Source organism: Drosophila suzukii, chromosome 3 (genome assembly GCF_043229965.1).
Source record: "Drosophila suzukii chromosome 3, CBGP_Dsuzu_IsoJpt1.0, whole genome shotgun sequence".
In the NCBI taxonomy this organism is placed as follows: domain Eukaryota; kingdom Metazoa; phylum Arthropoda; class Insecta; order Diptera; family Drosophilidae; genus Drosophila; species Drosophila suzukii.
Genome location: NC_092082.1, coordinates 1,933,794 through 1,951,093, shown reverse-complemented (window position 1 = coordinate 1,951,093; position 17,300 = coordinate 1,933,794). Strand labels below are relative to the sequence as shown.

The 17,300-nt window shown below is 41.5% G+C and overlaps 1 protein-coding gene across 1 annotated transcript in view; it reads right to left on the bottom strand.

Moving 5' to 3' along the window:
• LOC108013501 (uncharacterized) overlaps nucleotides 1-17,300 on the bottom strand; it is a 47,279-nt gene that overhangs the window by 25,529 nt on the left and 4,450 nt on the right. The window lies entirely within an intron of this gene.

Here is a 17,300-nt window from a genome sequence, read left to right as displayed (position 1 = left end):
TTAAGTAAACTCCATTTCTTTAATGGTTAAAATAATGTATAATAACTATTTGTGTACCCAAAAGACATTATAACATTAATGATTTTGTAGATGTATTATTCTTTGAATTTTAAGAGGAGTATTTATGTGTAAATAGTAACTAATTGTGACTGCAAAAAAGGAACTCGCAAAATAACACAGAAAAGTAAGAGTCCCTTAACCAATGCTTAACAAAAACTCCAACTAATCAGGAACTCTCGCAAGAATGCCCCTTAATTTCTTTTCCGCCCAGGCTTTCATTCCAGCTCAGTTTCATTTGCCCAGCTTTATTCATGCATAATTTACACCTGAAAATACAATCAAGGTGCAATTATTTTCTTGTTCCTACAATGGAAAGTGTGGCTGTTTTCTCATTTTCGTTTTTCTTTCGCATTGAAAGGAAACTAAAATCTAAGCACTTGCCAGCTGAAAAACTCGAAGAGTGGAAATGAACAGGGAACTGAGGTTCAGAACTATTCCAATTCTGCTCAACCTGAAGTTGAGGCTGAAAAATAAAATAAGGCTAAAAATGCTGCTGGGCCAAGAAATTGTTTTGCACAGCGGCAGATGAGCTGTTGAAATTGCAAGTGCGGCACTTGCTCAATTTTTCATGAGCCTCCCACTAGTCGATTCGGTGTTTCTGCTGGTGGGTTATACCAGATAGAGTCTACTTGGGGTTACCCTTTAATACTTAGTACTTTAAACATATAATGGGTAAAGATTATTTCCTATCAACAAGAATCCAGGACATTATCTTTCGCTTATTTAAGTAATACTAAATAGTATTATTCATTCCCAACGTATTGTATTGAATGTCCAGCTTATATACCCGAAATACCCCCTCCGCAATGAACTCCTCCAGCAGCTAAAGACGTTGAAACTAAGGCGAAGGAATTCGCCAGAGCCGCAACCCACACAAGCTGGGCCCCAAAATCGCAACTTCGGATGCAAAAGGAGCTGCAGTGGACAGAGGAGTCGGAAAGGGGGTGAGGGAGGAAGGTGCCAGGGAGGGGGATCTGTGAAAAGGCGAAATTAGCGGGCAGTTCCCTCGGCAGTTCCATGAGCATCCATCGCATCGTGGCCAGACAATGAGGCGAGCCGCGGCCCTTGACTCGGCCAACTGCCAGCGTCCAACTCCCAAGACCCCGGATCCGAAGGCACACGAAATAATAAGGAATGAATGTAAATAAATGGTGCTAGGGGTAATGGCAACGAATGGACGACAAAAACAGAAACCCCAAGAGGGGTGGGGGCTCAGAAGAAGGGGGCCAGAAGACGACGCCCAAGGCCAAGGCAGCATCATCATCATGGTCAGTGAGATAAGCCCGGACCTGGATCGGTGTGCCACTCGCAGTTGCAGTTGCAGGAGAGGCTACGTAGCACGGCAGCCCACCACACCCGGGGGAAAGTTAATAGTATCCGAATAAAAGAATATGAATATTATAAGTTTGGTAAAATACCACCCTATTTCTTTGATTTTTTAGTTAAGAAACTTTAAAAATTATATTAACTATACTTGATTTCATATTTGTTGAGTTTCCAGTACCACTTTGTAAAGCTTTTTTCTTTTTTATAAGGAGAAGTGTTCTAAGCAGCTTATGTCTATAAAAAATTTTCAACAACATATTATTGCATACTTTTAGACTTCGTTGTAAACTATTTCAAAAGAATATTGGTGTTTATAAATTTAAAGACACTCTTTTTTCAAAGTTATTACAATAATATTCCGTTCAAACCAAAAGCAATACCGATTCCATTTCTTTCGATGCTCTAGAGCCATTCCTATTTTCAGAACCCCTGCTGTGCCGCCGGAGATTCTTCTGGCTGAGTTCCTCGGCTCTTTTCTCCTGCATCTTTTCATTTTTTTGGGCCGAACTCTTTCATTTTGGGTGTGTGCAGTGCAGCGGCGATAAGATCAACGTGTGAGCCTTGCCAGCGCTGTGGCATCTGCAGCAGGTGTTTCGCTTTCAGGTGCTGCCACACAATATGGGTAACAAGTTGCACCATCCTGGCCAGGTTTATCGCCACATAATTCACACGGAGCCCTCAGCCGGGGAGGCCACCACATCCACATCCACATGCGAATTGATTGACTCCCGCTGGGGAGTGGGAGTAGAACTTGGAGTGGGAAAATGGAAAAATCAAATAGCCCGGAGCGGGAGGAGCAGGATCGAATCCACCTGCAATACAACACTCAGCCAGGACCACGCTCCACTGGGCAAATATGGCAGGCGACACAAAGAGCTGGCACATCGCAGCATCCCAAAACATCCCACATTCATCACATCCACATGCCGGTGCCATCAAGATCTGGCCATCATCGCCCATTCTCGTCCTCGTCCTCGCTTAGAATTCAAAACATTTCAGACAAATTGGCGTTGCTCTTTGAGCCCCAATGTGTGACAAAATGGAAGGCAATCAGACCGTACTGGACTAGGATCCCCCTCATCCTCGAAACTCCATGCTCCATGCTCCATCCTCCAGCTGGACAATGCAGGAGTGCGCCCGCCCTTGTTTAATTTATGCCAAAACATTTCTGAAGCGACGTTGACGACGTCATTTAGTTTGGACCGGCTCACATCGGCCCACAGCAGTTAGCCCTGTTCTCTCCAGATCCCAGCAGATCTGGCCTGGGATTGAGGTGTCACTTGATATGCAATAAATAAGCTGCTGGGAAAAGTGTTAACGAGCCTGCCGGGGCAGGAGGTGGCCATAAGTGGTGCACTGGGGAAAATAGGCATTCCAGCTTTAAAGGTTTAGAAAGGTTTAAAAGAAAGTGCTAGGATACATTCGTTACTTTTACTTAGTTTGGACTTTTTATAAAAAATAATTATATTTATAAATTTAAGAAAATAATAATGTTTGATTCATTCTATCAAAGATACCTGTAGCTTGGGAATCTTTGGAAAATAATGTAAATGCCTAAGACTTTTTTCTAGATCCATTTCTTCTCTATTCCACGTTGCTCTTCTCTTAGTTTCTCTCAGTGTATGGGGGAAGCCTCTGCTGAGGGCCTTTGGACTCCGGAGAGAGCTACTTTTGTGCTGTCTGTTTTTCCAGCAGCTTGCAACGCCTTGGCGCCACAAAATGAACGCCATTCATGGGGCAACGTGCAACGACAAGAATGTGACCCATTTTTAGCACCAGTAGCCATTCTCACCTCCCCTGTCACCCGACTCCCCTGTCCCAGCCCCAGACCCAGAAGAAAACCCCACTGAGTATGCTGTTGTTTGTCTAAATGTTTGCCCATATATGGTACAGCCAGCTATATAAATATGTGAACAGCTTTTAGCACCTTGCCCCCGCACTCGAGTGGAGTTCTCAAGTGGTCGGGGCGACGGCTGAACGTGTCCCATTCCCAGTCGACAGCCCGAGGTTCCCAGTTCCCAGTGGCAGCCGGGAGATCCCCCGGAGAATCACCCGGAGCACGTGCGTCCGCCAGACAATGGGAGCTTAAGAAACATCTCCTCTCGACCCGTCAGCTAATGAGGGAATGGGAACTGCACTGCTTCTTTATCAATAATAATTCCCCTCGGGTTCGAGCACCAGGCGATATTTTATTTATTTCTCAATCGCAGTTTCTTTGTTGAGGCACAGGGAAAAACTTGGGATCGCTTTAAAGTTTTTTATTCCTATAAAGATTTTACACCTTAAAATATTATAGTTAAATTAATCTTTGAGTTATAGATCTGACTTCGGAAAAATCTTTACTTGCTTCAAACTTTTGCCTAAAAGTTAAGAATCACCCTTTAAAGATACAAAACTCATAATTGTTACCATACTACTCAAAATGTAGTAAGTAGATTTACTAAGATTTTTTCTATAAAGAAAATATATGAATTCCTTGGTGCAATCAATATTTTTTCTACGTGCTCTTCCCAAGGCGGGGCCATTTTCAATTAAGCAAAATTAAAAATTTATTACGAGCCACGACCGAAAGAAAACAAAGGATCAGGAACAGGAACAGCAGCAGAGGCCAAGGGAGAAAAGCAAATTGCAGAGTAACTCAGGGTAAAAGAGATGTTTATGTTTTCATTAAAAAAAGGAGAAACCGAACCAGGATGGTATGATATGGTATGGTTTGAGAGCCCGGTGCGTCGGTGGATGATTGGACTGCTTCGACCCAAAGGCATCATCGCGCCCGTCCGTTATCCTTTAGCCTTTCGTTTTATTTGCGCTGAAGTTTTAATCATTGAAGTGACATTGACAGCGAGTGGAAAAGTGGTGGCATCGCTTTTTTATTCGCCACTGTGCCAAACGGAAATTTCTGTCAGAGGACCAACCAAATATTTATGGGTTTTAAGTGATTATTGAATTTGATAGGCGGTCGCCAAACGGAAAACTTTCATCTCGCTCAGCCGAAAGGATATTAAAAAAGTTTTTCATAACGGTTCGCAGAAGTTTGAATGGCGCGCAAATAAACGGGTTGATAAATAGAATTTTGATGGGGTGCTTGATTAATGGCGATAAAGTTAACTTGGGGATATCTGAATCGAGAGTTGTTAAAGATTATTAATTGGATAATTTCGGAATTTAAATGTGAAATTTCTTATTAGACTTAAACAAACGCTTTCAAATTTAATTTTTTCACATAAGTTTTAAAAATAAAAGAGGAAGAGGAATTTGAAATAAACTGAGAAGTCGCAAGTGCAAATATCTTTTAAATGCAATATTGCAAGATTGTTCCATATCATTAAAAAGAACTAAGATATTTGATACTCCTTCGTTTATAAGGATTCTCTTTTGAAACACAAAATGCTCTAAAACACTTGATAACTTCCAGAAAACTTTCTAAATTAAAGTATGCTTTCCCAGTCTCAAAATGTACCATCATAACTTGTAAGTTATCTCGTTAACACAATTCAATTAACTAACCTTTCTCAACAGTCTTCGGGTTGTCAACTCCTCGCTCCTCGCTCCCCTTATTCCTTTTATTCCCTTTGTAATCTGTGTCCTCTTTCCTCTTACTCTCTTCTCCCACTCCTCTTGCAACAGTTGCCGTTATATTTCAATTAGCATAGCGCAGCGAACATTTATGCGGCGATAAGTTTTCTTCAATTAAAACTTTGGCACACAGACACGCCTCACAAAAACACACACACACACACTCACACAGACACTGAAGCACTGGCACACGCACACACATGCAAATTACCGAAACTTTGGCATAAATTTTAATTAATATGATTTCGAGGGGCTTTGTTACTTTACTTCACTCTACGACTACTTCATAAAATGTGGAGTGCATTCGTAGCGAGTAAATATAATTCGAGGCGCCACTAATAACACACTTCCGGTTCCCGTTAACGGTTTGTTTTCTTTCCCTTCTTCTGGTTAGGGCTTTTTAACAATGGCGTTGTGACGACTTCCGCACTCACACACACACACATGGGGGTTATACGGTAAAAAATACGCCACGTTCTGGGCTTATTTGTTTGTATGTTATTTGTTGCACGTTTTTCTTTTTGTTTGTTGGTTGGCTTTGTGGTTTATATACTTTCTACTTTTATTACTACTCTCTTTGCTGCCACCTTTTTGTTGTATTCTACGGTTCCGAGGTTCAACGGACTGCTCGGGATCGGGCTTCTATATAGTAAAGTTATAGTGGTAGGACCCGCTGAGCTGAGCTTCTTGGCCCGCTTTTGCCGGCTTTTGCGACACTCGACAACTCGAACCAACCGATTCCAACGGACGGCAGTTGCAGACTGAGCCGCGCGAAAAGGTTTTTGCAAACTGTTGAAAAATCGCACGGAAAATGTGCGAGCCGAAGCTGGAAAGCCGAAGTCAGAGCCGAGCTTCGGCTCCAAATGTTGCCAGCAGCAGCAGCAGCAGCAGCAACAGCATCCCGCAACAAATGCCGCATGCCGCATGCGAAAATGTTGCTTGCTTTGTATTTATTGTTGTTTTTATACTCTTTAAGAAGGTGTTTAACTCTTTAAATTACAGAGAGTATTATTGCGTTATAGACCGTAACAGAACTTACTGGCTACTTTTAACTTACTAATAAACAAAATATATTTCAAAATATTGTTCATTATACAGTTCCTTTCCTCAAAATATAATTGTAAGTTATTAAGAACTCTGTTAGAATTTAAACTACATAGAAATGGCAATTATTACTAACAACTAAATAAAAATACTTGAGAAATATATACAAATCTATTAGTTTACAGAGAAATTATTAAGTCAATAAATGGGGCCAATAATAGACAGAAAACTTTTAAAAATATAGTTTAATTGAACCTGTTAGAAGTATTGTAACCAAAAGAATTTGTATCTTTTGTACAGAACTTTGGAAAGATTTTAAATAAATATTTTTAGACGCTCATAATATTTTAAATACTTAAAAATGTGTATACCCTGTAAGATTTTCTTTTATCTGTTTCTTAAACAGCAATTATGTTAGGGAATCCAGGCTTCGTCTCCGGATTCTGTAATCCCCCCTGGTTTTTTGCTAGTTTTTCGTTTTAGGCGGGAAAATATGTGTGTTTCTGCTGTTTTTATTGTGGCCAGCAGCCAGCTTGTTGTCTCATTTTGTTGTAGCTGTTGTTGTGGCTGCAACCAGCCATGTAGCAGTGATTATTTTGTCAATTGCAGTGACACAAAGGCATCTATCTCTAATGCCAAGCCCCTTTTTGCCCCGCTCGTCTGTTTAGAGCGATTATTTCGATGTTGTCTTTGTTATTTGGTAGCTAAAGATAAAGACAGCGGGGGGAGGGGGGATGGGGGTCTGGGGCTGGCTTACAAAGCGGGCTTAAGTAGTTGCGGATTGTTAAGAGAGCTTTGAGGGCATTCAATTGATTCCCATGAATGGCAAAGAGTATTCGCGACGACATCAAAGTGCTCCACTCGAATGATTCACTCGCCTGTAATGGATACCTATCCATCTATCCATCTATTGGGTTGGCAAGAAAGTCATGTCGTTTTTTTTCAATATTTTCAAAGATGATTTATTTATATCAGGACTTATAATTAATCAATTATGTATTGGCCGTTTTGTTCGACCACTAATGACCATCTCTCGGGCAGCTGCATAATTCCGCGCTCGAAGAACTTTTGGTCTTTTCCAGCAAAGAATCGAGACAAGTGGTTTTCGACAGCCTCATCTGAATCAAAGTTTTTACCATTCAAAGAGTTTTGAAGAGAGCGAAACAAATGGTAATCTGAAGGTGCTAAGTCCGGACTATAAGGTGGATGTGGTAGCACTTCCCAATTCAGCTCCGTTAATTTTTGCCGAGTGACCAAAGATGTGTGGGGCCTAGCGTTGTCATGGTGAAAGACTATACCCTTGCGATTAGCTAGTGCCGGCTCCTTTTCTTTAATTTTTTCCGCCAAATTGGATAGCTGGCGACAGTACACATCTGAATTGATGGTTTCATTCCGTCCCAGCAGCTCAAAGTGCACTACACCCTTCCAATTCCACCAAACAGACAGCATAACTTTCCTCTGATGGATATCGGCCTTTGATGTGGCTTGGGCTGGCTCATCTTTCTTGCTCCATGATCTTTTTCGTTGGACATTATTGTAAACAACCCACTTTTCGTCGCCAGTAATGATCCGCTTCAAAAAAGGATCGTTTTTAATCCGTTGCAGCAGAGAATAGCAGATGTTGATACGCTTAGTTAGGTGAATTTCCTTTAAGTTATGCGGAACCCAAACATCGAGCTTGCTTACGTAGCCAAGTTTCTTCAAATGGTTTTCAACCGTTGTATGCGACACACTGAGCTTCTCTGACATCTCCCGCGTTGAATAGCGCCGGTTTTCATCCAGCAAAGCCTGAATTTGTTCGTCAAAAACGGCCGATGGTCGACCAGAACGTGGGGCGTCTTTAACTCCAAAATCTCCAAGCCTGAATTTGGCAAACCAGCGCTGACATTGGCGATCACTCATGGCATCTTTACCATACACTTCGCACAATTTTTCGCGAGCTTCGACCGCTTTTTTTCCTTTTCGGAAGTAAAAAAGCAAAATATGCCGAAAATGCTCACTTTGGTCCTCCATGTTTAATTTGCTATAGCTTCCACAAATGTTATCGAATAATTACCAAATTTTCGTCGATAGTACCTAAGACAATAAGCTTTAAAACGATACTAAAAAGTGTGACCCTGGTGCTCGATTAGTCGTAAATAAATTAGATTAAAAACGATTACTAAAAAAAACGACATGACTTTCTTGCCCACCCAATATATGTGCGCATGTACATGAATCTGTGTAATTTACTTAGCTGATTAGGGGATAAGCGGATTATGCAAATGATGGTCACTCCATAAACACAGTTCTACATGGCAAGGCAGCCGGAAAAACGAAACAAGTTCCAGCTGCACACAGCCTGCCAAATGAATTTTTAATACTGCACACGCATATTTTATTTTAAATCAATTAAAATAGTTTCCGAAAAGAATTTAAAGAGATTTTCCATTTCAGAGGATGGCAGGCATTAAATGTTTTTTGACCGCAGAACATGCAACATGCGGTGGCTTGTGTTTAACCAACTAAAAACTATTTTATTGTATTCAGTGGCAGTTGTTTTCAAAAGGATTTTCACCCTTGTCGTAACAGGCGTAAAAAAATGTGGGGCCAGAAATAATAAACCAAATTGAATGCGATTTTTTAATTGGGTAAACATTAGGTTTTAATAAAAGCACACAAAATTGGCTCAAACCAGACAAGAAAATAATGAATAATGAATTGTTTTTTAGATAACAATGGAAGATATAAATTATTTATATTAATGGTTGGGACAAACGATTCAAAAGAGTGTATCAATATTGCTTTTAATATTGCTTTCACGTTCTACATTTTGTTGTTAAGCGCCTAAAACATATATATCAAAATTATTATACAGAAAGGAATTTAAACTGTAAACTTTGATTTATTAATTGGTTTTGGAGATTAGGCAGAATATATTAAAACTCCTTAAGGTAATTCATTCAATGGCACATAATTATAATCCCACCACACTCCATTAAAGTGCCTTGCAGCCATTAAAGAGCATTTTCTGATCTAACAGAGGGAAAACGACAGCTTATAAACTGAAATGCTGGCCACAAAACGGAGCCAGCAATCGGTTTCCATTTCCTGGTGAAATTAAATGAAACGAAATCAAATGGAGTAAAGTGAAATAAAATCAGGCAACTGTAGCCGCTGCTCCTGACGAAATTAACGAAAATCATTTCAACAGCTCCTGACTGCCGACTCAAAAGGGAACACCCTACGCCCCTGCCAAGGAAATCAAGGAGTCCTGGAATCCAGGAATCCGCCCCGCCAGCATCCATAGAAATGCTGGTAATTAAGCGCTCTTCAGCGGCTCACCAGTGAAAAAATGTTTAAAAATAAAAACGAACGGGGAAAACATGAGAAATAAAACGAAACACAACAAATTAAAATGGAATTTAAGCAGCAATGAAGGAAGCAGCCAGTGAGGAGCAAAAACAGGACCCCGAAACCGGGACAAATGCAAACAAGTTCCAGCCCAAGGAGTGACTAAAAGCATTTCCGGCTCGGCCAGGCCAAGGAGAACCCAAGGAACCCAAGGAACCCAGGGAACCCAGGGAACCCGGGGAACCCAAGGAATGCCCCGAAAGTATGCTAAGGAAGTACCGCCGCCAAATAATGCCACGCCCATGGCACTGCAAGAAATTAGGGAGTTTAATGATTAAATTATGTGGCTACACTTAAACTTAGTTATCTTAGCTGCAACCACATTTATTATTTACCAACAGAAGCATTCTATAAACAATTTTAAATGAGTCTAATGATTTTAAAAACAATCTTATAAAACTGGAGTTTAATCTTCCAATAAGCTTACAGATAGATAACACATTTTGATTGGAAATTTAATATCAAACTATGTAGGCTTATATTCTCGAATGCTTTAGGGGTCATAGTTATAATTAAATTAAAATTTCCATATATTTTTCTAAATTTTCCTGTGTAAACCAGGCAAAGAACAACAACAAAATCGACAAAAGGAGTAGCAGCAACAACGAGTCAGAACAAATTTCTTTATAATATACAAAGGAAATGCCAAGCTGGGGGGCCAAAGCGAGCAGACAAACCGGCAGAAAGGAGAAAGTAGTAAGCGGCCGGGTGAAAGGGGAAATGGGGAGCATTTCGCCAAAGAAAGCGTAGTCCAAATGTGACACAAACATGTGTATGCTCAGCTGGTGCTTTGGCAACAACAAAAGGAGCAGCCAAAGGATTACCGAGGGTTTGCATTCGTTGGGGGGTGGAACGGGGAGGGGGAGGGGGAGGGGGAGCGTTTCCAGGAGGCAAAAAGGATGCCAAGCGACTTACGTGCGTTAATAATACGCATACGACACGTTGTACGCGGCAAAGGCAAACTCTGGAAGTGACTCCGGCCATACATCATAACGTTGCCCGGAGTAACGTCAACACAGAGGGTAGAAAGTGGGTGGTAGGTGGGTCAGTGGGTTGTGGGTGGTGGATGTAGCCACCGACCTTGATTACGTTTGCAGCCTCACTGACTTCCCACCAAGGGAAACGCAGGTCCTTGGCAAACGCATAAAATGTATTTAACACACAATTTATGTCTGCACGAGGCGCTCAAATTTACAGCCCACAGGCAAGTCGCTAGCTGAAGGTTTATTTTATTAGAGGAGGAGTTTGGGAGCAGGAGCATCCTGCCAGGACTCCCAGGATCCCCCCCTTCTTGGCCGCTTTGTTTGCCAGCCATTTGTTCTACACATAAATTGGCCCGCGGGGCCATCAAGCAAAAATCATATGTTTTATACATGGCCAAAGTTCGCTCATGTGAGGCAATAAGCAAAAAAGTTTAATAGACTCGACTTTAATATTTCAGACTCCGATTTTTGCCCTTTTCTCGCTGCGACGAGAACAAAAAGTTTTTATTTTGATTTTATGACTCTGATGTCGTCTCTTTTTTTTGTGCACTTTTTAAGGATTGTAAGCCAAAGTTGACATGGAAAAAACCAAAAAAACAAAAAAGAGGGGGAAAGTTCTATGAAGTCGAACTTTGAACCCCGGCAGAGGGAATATTATGACGGAAAATGAGTGACTTTGCAAATATAAAATGCAATGATATAGTAACCAGTTTCAAAGTCATAAAGACTAACTATGTTGTGGCTTATTGCTAATGGATGCAATGAATTTAATTTATGCTTTACTTCTGTTGGTTTAAACTCCTAGTTTGTCTCTTCAGTAGAACGTGTACAACTCCAGTCCGAAATTAAATAAATTGCAATTATGTTGACATATGAGGAACAGAAAGCATTATACAAGTTGAAAGCATTTCCAGCCCTTTTAAAAAAACTTCACAAAACCCCACAGACAGCTTAAAAAGCCGAAAGTACTGAAATCTGCTGCTCACATGTGACTTTTTACCCACGCAGGACAACAAAAACCAACGAAAATAAAAGGGAAAACTTTTAATTTTCCGCAAAATGCTTTGGCGGAACCTTTTCTTAACAAGAACTTTTCATTTTTAATTAAATGGCAGACCAAACTCCGGACTAAAAAGTTATGGGGCAGGAAGACCAGGGGGTCCAACAGACAAGTTCTGCGGTCGGAGATTCTCGGGGCTGGAGAATCGAAGAGATGAAGAATCCCAGAGATCCCAGCTCCCAGTTCCCGACCCGCCTCCCACAATAAAGCTCAATTAGTTAAAGGCAAGCGCGCGCTCCTCAATCAAAGAGCTACAAAATCCAAAAGCCAGAGCGCAGCCCACAAATCGTGCATTATTATTTGTTTGTTTGGGCTGCTTATCAGCTGGGCCCCGAAACCCAGATCACAATTCCCAGTCACTCAGTGGGGAACAGTAGAAGTGGTTGCTGAGGAACTTACCAGTAAATATAACAATCCAAAAAAGTATAAAATTTATAGGGATTTAAAAATTTTCTACGGTTAAAAATCACTCAAAAAGGTCTCTAAAAGTATGCAACAAAATATTAAACAAAAATAATCTATTTTTTACTGCATACTTTTAGACACACTTTTAAGTGAGGTTAACCAAAAACCTTTTTTTTTAATATTTTTGAAATATTTAAAAGAAATTATCCCCTAGTTTTAGTATTGTATACCATTTAAGGGTTACCACTTATCAAAATAACATAGTATTTAGCCTTAAAATCTATTCCTACCCCACTGTGCCAGTCAGATTCGGGCGTAGGGGCAATTGCAGTCACGCATCTCACGAGTGCGCTATTATATTCTCACCTTATGATGACTGACTGCGAGGCTGCAAAACGCGAACCGAAACTGGGATTGAAGTGTAGTGCTAGGGTCTCGAGAGGGAGGGTTGCCGAAGGGGTTAGGAGACGTTTTCGGGAACCGGGCGAGGCAATTGAAAAGCCGCAAACAATAATTGCAGTTACCTAAGCTGAAGCCCAAAAACCGCAGCAATTTTTGTGTGCTGCCCCTGGAAACGGGAAAGGGAATGCGGCTCATCCTGTTCTAAGAGAGGGGTTAGGAAGGGGTTACGAAGGGGTTCCGGAGGGGTTCCGGAGGGTTCGCGAACGCGAATTAGGCAAATTGTCTGCAATTTCGCGATTCTTTTGCTTTTCTCTTTGCCTTCCGATCATCCGTGGCCATCGATTGTCTTTGCTTAAATGTTCGTGTTGGGGAAACTGTGTTAAGATTCGCTTGTTGTGCCGGTTTTCATAATTCCGACAGTCCCTGGCCCTCCTTCCCTGAAATTCCCCCACTCGGATACTTGGAGTTCACGGGTTCAGCGGGTTTGCACTTGTGTGTCATCTTTCCTTTTCTCCCTGATCCGTTTCTATGCAGTTTGGCCTGCAGCCATTTTTTAGTTGGCGAGGACGACACCCACAACGGCCCCCCTTTTGCCCGCCCCTGTGCCTTAACCCGCTGCTGAGTGAAGCACCTTCATTAACATACCAACTTGGTATTACCAACTGCAATGCGGTGAGGGGAAGGGAAACAGAGTCGTAGTCAGGAGTATTTTGATGGGGACGAGAATAATAAGAAATTCAAAAATTCAAATTAAATTTGTATTTTTGATATAGTATTTTAAAAATAAATAACTAAACCTTAGTGTTGTTAAAGTTAAGACAGATTTTGTTTAGGAAAAAACTACGGATCCTCTTAACTACTTTCTAACTTGCGTTCAGAGTACCATAGTATGTCTAAGTACAATTCCACCTTAATCCTTCTTGCTACGCCCCTGGGCGGCTTAGGAGCAGGGGTTTCGGGACCGCAGGAGGATGGGGCAGCCTGCTGGGGAGGATTGCCGCCTGTGGGCAAGGAATTTCAGCTTCGTGGCTCGGAATTTTCTGTAATCCGATACAATTTAGCGGCTTAAAGCTTCTGCCTGCTTGACGCTCGAGTTTCTCATCATCTTGCAGCTCGTTGTTGTTGTTCGGGTTGTAGCTGTTATGACTAAGCCCCCTGCCCCGCCCCCGCATCATCCACCCCCTCCCCCATTTCCAGATTCTCGAAAGGGAGTTCGAAAAAGAGATCCCCAGTAAGGCACGCGCTTGGTTCCCATTTTTTGTGTTTCGCCTGTGCCTTTGTTTTTTGAGTCCCTGACATGGGGTCTTCTTTTTGTTGCTTCTATTGCTAAGGTTGATGTGGGGTTATAAGGATGAAGTGGGGGATATCTTTCAGATACAATGGTGATTAAAAGCCACTTGAATGAATCCCTCGCACTTTATCGCTATCGCTATCTTCCTTGTGGAAGGTAAAGTCAATGTGGATTTGCAAAGATGATGCCAAACGATTTTAAAATTAATAAAATGCCAATTTTACTAAATTGTTATTACTCTTATAGGACATCAAAACATAAAAAACTAATATCTTGGGAGCCTCACGATGTTTTGGATTTAAGATTGTAGAGTTTTAGATTTTCCTAAAGGATTTCTTCAAATAACTCCTTAAAGGAAAACCTTCCGTATTTAATGTCTAATTTTTTGCCAGTGAGCCCATCACATTTGCCTCCCATCAAATATTCCACAAAATCCGCTTTGAGTTTTCCCCCACCGTCAGTCGCTTTTACTGCTTCGCTCAGGAATGCAAGACAACAAAACGGAATTATCAAAAATAAAACCAAGACAGTGCTAAAAAAAGTTAAAGGAAAGCAAGCTGGGAAATGGAAACAGAGAATCGCAGAAGAAAATGCAGGAAATGCATGTGGGGAAAAATCTAAACAATTTCTGCAACAACTTTGCTGACGGCTAGGAAAAGGATTACATAACTGAGGTTACACACGGGGAAATCCGGGAACAGGGGATCGGGCATCGGGGAACCCCACATATGGTAATTGTTTTTTCATAGGAGCAATGTGCCTCCAATCCGGAATAGAAAAAATACCCGGCTAAAGTGCACACCCCTCGTAATTGCGTTCAAACATAATTATGATGGTGGGTGGATTTCATTTTTTTTCTTGGGTCTGTAGAATGGTGAGATGGTAGGACCCTTGTCAAGGTCTCCCTAAGAGTTATGCTACATTTAAACTTTGCTCACCTGGCACAGGTGGAAATGCTAAATGCAGAGTGAGTGCAAGTGAGAAAACAGGAGGAAAGCCCCTCGTTTATTTTTCACTTTTTCCACTCGGCGACCCATTAAATTGCAGAATTTTTCAACTCAGAGTGGGTTAAAAAACTCCATTTAATTCTATATACTCCATATTGAAAGCCTGGGTGGCTCTCTTGTTCTTTTTATTTAACTTTATTTCGTTGTTGCGGCTGCTACAGTCCGTTAAATATTCATAAAATCAACTTTGGCGGTAGAACAGTGAAATAGCGAATAGAAAGAGAGGGGGCGAGAGTGGGCGAAAGAGAGAGGGCATTGGCCCAGAGCTGCACACTGAAACGGATCTCAAATATTTGTTTGATTGGGTTTAGTTGCTGTTGGCAAATACATATATGAGAGTGCAATATATACTCATATGTACACTTGGGAAAACAGGAAACCCTAATAAAATATTGGCATAAATTTAAAGGGCAAAAAACACTAAAAAAATATGGATTTTTAAGCAAAACTCCACGAAATAGTGCACAATATGGAATGTAATACCTCGTTGAACTCGTAACAAAATTTCCTATCGGGTGGCTTTTAAAGCTGAACTTTTTATTTTTTGACCCATTTTTGCAAAAAAAGGTGATGTAACCCCTTATAAAAAATCAAAAAATGGGTCAATATATGTATTTTTCAAATTTATTGGGAAATGGATGTGGATCGATAGTTTGGGTTATTAGCTCAACAAAACACTAATTTGTATAGCTCTATTTTCGATATTTTACAGGATGGAACCATACAAAAATAGTGTTAAATCCTTCGACAACCAGTTCCATTCTCTCAGTGCAAATCCCTACAAGCAACCTCTGTTTGCCCTGCTGGCCAGCATTGAAATATGGAATATTTATCTAATGTGCATCAAACGGAATGCCAAACAGCCAAAGAATGGAGCTCGGAAAGCGAGCTCATGGCAGCACATGGCCAATGAAGTTGAATTGCTGAGCAGCAGGGCCAACAAAAGGCCACGCCAAGGATATTATTATATTATAAGACATGGCCGAGTGAGCCCATCGTAGCTTTAAGCACAATGTAGGGTTTCCTGCAGGACTTCCTCTTCCTGCTTCCTGCTGCCTTTCATGCAAATCACAATTTGTGGAATTCCATAATTTGTTCGCAATTTGCAGGGGAGTCTGGTGAGGTGTGTTGTGGTGCCTGAACCCCTGAAAATGACATTAGATCTCAGCCGGGCGCACACCTGCACCAAAAAGGAAACGTCCTGCTCCGAATCCTGCTGGAAGTCAATTTACAACCCATCCCCAGGGAGGTCGAAGAGCCGACCTGGTGCCAAACGGCACTTAAATGAAGTACACGAGTTAAGAAAGTCCGTATCATGGTGGTATCCGTATCCCGTATCTCTGGAGTACTCGCATGTGTGGGCACAAAATCAATATCGCCTCAATTGCCTGCTTTTTTAAGGCTTCCACGAACCACTCTGAGTAAACCTGTCATTTTGTCAATTAAATTATAAAAATTGCCAGTAGGCAGTGATGGTTACTTGACTGTTTTATAGATTATGGTGCCTCTATACCATTTTATTGCAACCTTAGTATAAGATTTTATATGTTTAGACTTGGTATTCAGATACTTATAAAATATTATTTTGTTATCTGTTTCAACTATGTTTAAAGGGAATTTTCATAGGAAATCGGATATATAAATCGGAGACATAAATTTAATTTAATAAATTTTCTTAAACCAGGTTAACAGTCTTATAAAAGTACATCATATATCTTGTACTGCATTCACTCATTTTAATGGTAACCCAGCTACTGTAGTTTCCCCCCTTTTAGCCATTACTGTTTGACAACACTGACAGAAAAGTCCCAGGCCCAGACAGGGGCGGGGGCTACCCATTCCAGGGGCGTGGAGAGGGGCCACAACTTCAGCACGTGCTGTCGGCAGAAAGACAGGCGGAGGGACAAACCAGAACCAGACGGCGAATGTGGTCTGCTGGCAAAAGGGGACGCAGTCTCTCTTTCTCCAGGGTCTCTCCCCCGATTCCCCGATTCCCCGACTCCCCGATTCCCATCCTGGCTACCTTCACCTTGGCTGCAATTAATTCTGGTAACATAATCTTCACTTACAACTTTATATGACACTAAATCAGTGCAAAGTGGGCGACGAAATGGGGCAAAGGGGGCAGTATATTAGAGCGGAATCGGTTGTGGGCGTTTCCCGGCGACCTTACAAGCCCCAATTATGGGCTCACACACACGAAATTCAACGCTTTCGAAGACCGAATTTAATTAGTTCCATTTAAAGAGCGGGAGATACGAAAACACAAGGAAAACGCGAACAAAATGCGAGTGCCCAGCGAGCGTTCTTTCCGCATATTTGCACGCCAGTCGATAATTATCGCTGGAAATTCGGTCAGAGGTTGACCCACCCTCTCTTCAAAATCTCCATGTGGGACCCTCGAAAACCACCTGATATATATAAGTATAACTTTATGCACTTGCAGATGAAAGAGAAGGGGCGTGATCTGCTGCACGCACACAGCCCATTTCATTTTCACTTTGCCCAGCAGGGGGCATTGAAAGATAACAGATTATGCCTCCAGATGGGATGGTATGGAATCGTATAAGATGGTACGGGATGCATCCAGTTCCATGTGACTGCCAGACGATTACGTGATACATGCCACTCGGTCTCTTTGTGGGCCAAAATGCATGTTTATAGGCTTCACTCTTGTCGTTTAACAGGGGAAAATAAAGAAAGAAAAGAAAAAATCGCTTATTATGCACTTGCAGCCGAAATGTCGCATCATA